The sequence below is a fragment of the Pristiophorus japonicus genome, chromosome 5 (genome assembly GCF_044704955.1).
Source record: "Pristiophorus japonicus isolate sPriJap1 chromosome 5, sPriJap1.hap1, whole genome shotgun sequence".
Classification (NCBI taxonomy): domain Eukaryota; kingdom Metazoa; phylum Chordata; class Chondrichthyes; family Pristiophoridae; genus Pristiophorus; species Pristiophorus japonicus.
Genome location: NC_091981.1, coordinates 258164122 through 258170605, shown reverse-complemented (window position 1 = coordinate 258170605; position 6484 = coordinate 258164122). Strand labels below are relative to the sequence as shown.

Here is a 6484-nt window from a genome sequence, read left to right as displayed (position 1 = left end):
CAACGCACCTCGTCATACAGATCTGAAACATGTCAGTTTTTATGGCCAACTCTAGCTGGAGTGAGAGAATTATATACACTATATGCATATACAGTTGGTTTCAGAAGCACCTGTTAACAAAGGAAGACATTGTCAGGATTTTCTCTCCTTATCACTTTACAATGAATTCCTGTTAGAAGTGCACATCTGTCAACACAGGTTAAGGTACAGGATCAGCTTCATGCTCACCATTGTCAACTAGTCTGCTAATATTGGAAGAAAAAATTGGAAGTTCCTTTGGACTGTCTGTTCAATGCTTCGTAGCTGACTCCATATTAGTAACACTTACGACTCCTATTTAAGCACAAGTAAGACTTAATACATTACAGTATTCAAGCAGCAGTTTACAAAGTACAATTAAGAATTATATTACCCATTATCATCCTTTGGATAGTAGGAGTGGTGGCCCAAGACCATTCAAAGTGGAGGAGGAGCATCCGAGAAGGCGCCGAACATTTCGAGTCTCTTCGTCTCTTCGAAGTACAAACATCGGAAGGAGCGTACGACAAACCAAGCACCCCACCCATCCGTCCCTTGAATCACCATCTGCCCCACCTGTGACAGAGTCTGTAGATCCCGCATTCGACTCATCAGTCACCTTAGAACTCATATTCGTGTGGAAGCAAGTCATCCTCGATTCCAGGGGACTGCCTAAGAAGAAGAGTAGGAGTGGCTCATTCCTCGTTCCTTCTACTCACATACGGGTCTGCACCTGTCCAGTCAGTGCCCTTCCTGACCATTCTACACTGAGAATGGCCCAAACCCACTAAGATCTACCCCAGAACGGCAGAAAGATTTATACAATCATGCATTGTCAATATCCCTCATTCTACCCAATCAGGAGCCAGGCAAGTTCTGTGGCCAGCACAGGCCTTGAGCCTCCCTTAACTGCTTTTTAGCCTCAGCACAAGCTTTTTCTGTACTTTGTTTCTGTTTCCATGGTAATGATGCAACCCAGGATCTTGGTGATAACGGGTTCTAATTAGAATCTGGTTTTTAACGTGCATTAATTCTAACTGAAATGAGACCAAATTAATCAAACTATACTGACATAATAAGGACTATAATCTGCCAATCTTAGTATTAAACTATGGTTTAACAAAGCTTAATACTGAAAGTTAGTAATAGAGATTTAGTTGGTTATGTTTCGATGGCTCACCTAAGTTTCACTTTCTCACAAACAAGAACCAGATAACAGATAAGACTAAGACAATGTGAAGCCCCCCTTGCTCTGTACCCCTGCCTTTTCTAGCAAAAACAAGTGTATTTCTGCCTCTGACGCACCCAGTTCTGCAGAGTAGCAGTTCTAACAAAAAGTTTGGGGCCATTTAACTATTGCAATGCCAGTTCTTGAAATGGTCACTGTCAAGGCTCACAAAAGAAGAATGGTCGGTTGAAGATTGCTGACGATGGAACTATGGGTCCTACTTTGAGGGTTGGATGTATTAATCGAGAACATTTGAGGCAATAAGAAGCTGGAGGGTTATAATATCGATGGCTTTAAAACAATCACATTTTCATGTAGGAAAATTATGGACTGATTTTACTATCATTTCAAAAGTTCCACATATCACAAAAGGTTTTTCTGTGTACCATGGAATCTTTTCTGAATGAATTCAGGATTTCCTGCACATACTAAAGGAAATCTTCCCCATATTAAATCAGAGAACCATAGAAGCTTGTGGCACAGAAGAATATGCTGATAGGGTTCGATGAAGTAGGGTGGGATGAGGTTGGTGTGGAGCATAAACACCGGCATCGATCAGTTGGGCCGAATGGTCTGTTTCTATACTATAAATTCTATGTAACCATTTAGTCCATCATGTCAGTGCCAGCTTTTTGTTAGAGATTGGAATAAGAATTGCAAAAATGTAAAAATGATTATGTCTGTTAAATAGTAATAATATTATTTTAAAAAAATCTTCTCCCATTACCCAGCCTGTCAGATAACGATTAAATGTATGCTTTTATTATTCGATAAAAGTACTTTTGGAAATTTTGCTATGATTGTTAATGAAACAGTACCTTTAAAAGCATTTAAAAATATCATAATTCGTATGCCAAACAGTTTCATCTTCCAATTGAGATGATAATCTGAATCTTCTTGCCACCAGCCACAATCTCAGGGGTTACTGGATGACAAATTCATTGAATTTGCGAATTTGTCAGGGATTAGGAAAGACCTGATTAGCGATGTCATATTCAGAACCTGTCCAAAACGTTGGTGTGCTGCGGCATACAAGAAAGGAATTGCTGTTCATTGCTTTACAGTAATTGCTGCCATGTTCACTAAAGCACATTACCCTCACCAAGCTCTGCAAGATAGACTAAACAAGACACTGGGCTGTTTGGTGCCATGATCAATTATCTCACAACTCTGCAGAATGCCGACTTGTGCATTAATGTAAAGCAAAGACCCTGACTTTGCTGTTCCTCAAACTGCCTGTTTTTAACAATGTGCCCGAAGACTGAGTCACAAATGTATCAAAGTATGCTTCCTTGGATCATCGAGGAAAGACCGATTGTAGTAATATTTAGTTTGATCGTCCAGTGTAAAATAGCGTATCATAAGAAATACCAGAGGATATTTTAAATCAGTCTTTCTTTCCTGCGTCAATGGTGATCTGTGACACTGTTAGTTCAGATCTATTTGTTATCTTCATTAACAATCGTAGCATAATTTCCCATAGTACTTTCATACCGATTTATAGAGTTAAGTAAACTGAATTCTATAGCCTAGATATTAAACATAATGCATTTGTGTGACAATCCTCTGTGCACTTAAAGAGATACTAACACATTTAAAATAACTTGCTCAATGTCTCCATTAATATAGTTGAGAAAAAAAGTCATATGCTAATTTACAAACTGCAATTCTGAGCTCATATTTCTTCAACATGCTTCTTAGAATAACATATTTTCAAAATGTAATTTACAAACAAAAATCAGTCAGGCAAAGCAGTTGTCCTGGGCTTAAAAATTAGAGCCTAGTATCAAGCATTCTCAAGTCAGTTTAATATAAATTGGATGTAGAGTAAAAGATCTAGCCTCTGCTCCAAAAATGTACCTTATTTCCTGATCTTGGAACAGCCACCTCCAGCTGCATCAGTGCATATTTCTTTATCTAAATCAACACAGCTCATCCTCTGGCTATTCTGATTGAGATGACGAAATTAGTTCAGATCTGTGTCGCTTTAAGAACAAAACATCACAATCATCCATGACAAGTGGTTCCTCTTCGCACCGCTCGATTTGCGGGGTGTACTGAGGTGGGCAGGTGTGGAAATGGGGGGGGGGGGGGAATTGTTACGGCAGAACATTTTGCATCCCCTGTATTTGCCATCATCACTTGGACACCAGAAGAAGCACCTGTCTATATACTGCGGTTGTATTTTAATGAGGGAGTAGTGACATGATGACATTCTGCATCCCATTTCTCATCATTATAGCTTCATTTACGTCGTATGCAAATCATGTCAGGTATAAAACTGGCATCCAACATTACTCAGTACGAGCAAGATAGAGCTAAATTTTAAAAACTACAGCAGGTAATTTAAAAAATGTTGTAAAATTTTCACTGTCTACTGCTGCAATATCTATTTCTGTACATCCTACTGTGGGCTTTAATTTTTGCATCCACCCCACTTTCTATATTGTATGTGCCTCATGGGTTCTTTGCTTAAGAACTTATAGCAACACATAGCGATTAGGAACTAGTTGGTTTACTAACACAAGTTTACCAATCACACCAGTTTATCCACTAGGCTCACAACTGCATACCTCATCGTGGATGACCTAGACCCAACTGACTGGGGTTTTATTGAGTCTTGTGAACATCACATGATTGGCTAAGCCACTCACAATGCAACAGCTTCACAAATTTTTCAGACGAGTATCCCGCATTTGGTGACATCGCAGGCGTTAGCACAGCCGAAGTGCAATCGGCTAGCCTCGTCCTGGGAGAACGATCTTCATGATCATGGTTACTCCCCTGCCAGGTAAGTACAGCTCCACAAACCTGTGGGCATACCCACAGGTGCATACGTTATAGTTTCCTTTGGGAATACCCCTGTATCTGTATTTCTTGGAGGATGAAAAGAAGAAAAGGAGGAGGAGGCTCCGTTCGAGGTGAAATGCAAGTCCCACGGTGAAGTATACAGGAACTGCTACCTCCAAGTGACCCAGGAGCAGTGCTTATGGAGGCTGCACTTCGCAACAGGAGGTCATCGATGAGTTATGCTGCATACTGAAATCTGTCCCGTGTCCTCCTCCAATGGTAGGCATAGCAGTACAAGTGGCTATGATGGTCACTGTTGGCCTTTCCGTAAAAGCAACAAGCAAGTCACATTGCACTGTTTGCCAGAACATCTTTACCTATACATCGCCATTACCATGAACCGCCTGCAGCGACGTGACAGAGTGCTGCAACTTTACTGATTGGCAGGATTCCTCAAGGTACAAGGGGCTAGATTTTACACTTTTGTGCTTATTGCCTCAAAATGGGAGTTATTTCCGGCGTGGGTGGAAAAAATGGGTTTTAATATCGCTGGCTTCTCGCCCATTCTCAAAGCACCTAATCTCCATTTTTTAAATTGGGCGTAACCACGAGCGATATGAAACAGAGAAACATAGCAACATAGAAAATAGGTGCAGGAGTAGGCCATTCGGCCCTTCGAGCCTGCACCACCATTCAATAAGATCATGGCTGATCATTCAACGCAGTACCCCTTTCCTGCTTTCTCTCCATACCCCTTGATCCCTTTAGCTGCAAGGGCCATATCTAGCTCCCTCTTGAATATATCCAACGAATGGCATCAACAACTCTCTGCGGTAGGGAATTCCACAGGTGAACAACTCTCTGAGTGAAGAAGTTTCTCCTCATCTCACTTCTAAATGGCTTACCCTTATCCTTAGATTATGTCCCCTGGTTCTGGACTTCCCCAACATCGGGAACATTCTTTCAGCATCTAACCTGTCCAGTCCCGTCAGAATTTTATATGTTTCTATGAGATCACCTCTCATCCTTCAAAACTCCAGTGAATAACAGGCCCAGTCGATCCAGTTTCTCCTCATATGTCAGTCCTGCAATCCCGGGAATCAGTCTGGTGAATCTTTGCTGCACTCCCTCAAAGCAAGAACATCCTTCCTCAGATTAGGAGACCAAAACTGAACACGATATTCCAGTTGAGGCCTCACTAAGGCCCTGTACAACTGCAGTAATACTTCCCTGCTCCTATACTCAAATCCCCTAGCTATGAAGACCAACATGCCATTTGCCTTCTTCACCATCTGCTGTACCTGCATGCCAACTTTCAATGACTGATGTACAATGATACCCAGGTCTCGTTGCACCTCCCCTTTTCCTAATCTACCACCATTCAGATAATATTCTGCCTTCGTGTTTTTTCCCCCAAAGTGGATAACCTCACATTAATCCACATTATAGTGCATCTGCCATGCGTTTGCCCACTCACCTAACCTGTCCAAGGCTCCCTGCAGCCTCTTAGCATCCTCCTCACAGTTCACACCGCCACCCAGCTTAGTGTCATCTGCAAACTTGGAGATATTACACTCAATTCCTTCATCTAAGTCATTAATGTTTATTGTAAATAGCTGGGATCCCAGCACTGAGCCCTGCGGCATCCTACTAGTCACTGCTTGCCATTCTGAAAAGGACCCCTTTATCCCGTCTGCCAACCAGTTCTCTACCCACATCAGTACATTACTCCCAATACCATGTGCTTTAATTTTGCACACCAATCTCTTGTGTGGGACCTTGTCAAAAGCCTTTTGAAAGTCCAAATACACCACATCCACTGGTTCTCCCATGTCCACTCTTTCAGTTACATCCTCAAAAATTCTAGAAGATTTGGCAAGCATGATTGCCCTTTCATAAATCCATGCTGACTTGGACCGATCCTGTCACTACTTTCCAAATGCGCTGCTATTTCATCTTTAATAAATGATTCCAACATTTTCCCCACTACTGATGTCAGGCTAACTGGACTATAATTACCCGTTTTCTCTCTCCCTCCTTTCTTAAAAAGTGGTGTTACATTAGCTACCCTATAGTCCATAGGAACTGATCCAGAGTCGATAGACTGTTGGAAAATGTTTACCAATGATCACTATTTCTAGGGCCACCTCCTTAATTACTCTGGGATGCAGACTATCAGGCCCCGGGGATTTATCGGCCCTCAATCCCATCAATTTCCCTAACACAATTTCCTGACTAATAAGGATTTCCTTCAGTTCCTCCTTCTCACTAAACCCTCGGTCCCCTAGTATTTCTGGAAAGTTATTTTTTCACCTTCCTTCGTGAAGACAGAACCAAAGTATTTTTTTAACTGGTCCGCCATTTCTTTGTTCCTCATTATAAATTCATCTGAATCCGACTGCAAGGGACCTATGTTTGTCTTCACTAATCTTTTTCTCTTCACATAGC

General features: G+C 41.6%; 1 non-coding gene across 1 annotated transcript; it reads right to left on the bottom strand.

Annotated features, from left to right (window-relative positions):
- Positions 1 to 3888: 3888 nt before the first annotated feature.
- LOC139264982 (U1 spliceosomal RNA) lies at positions 3889 to 4045 on the bottom strand. Its single transcript, XR_011593459.1, has one exon. It is a non-coding gene; the product is annotated as a U1 spliceosomal RNA (small nuclear RNA).
- Between the last annotated feature and the right edge of the window lie 2439 nt (positions 4046 to 6484).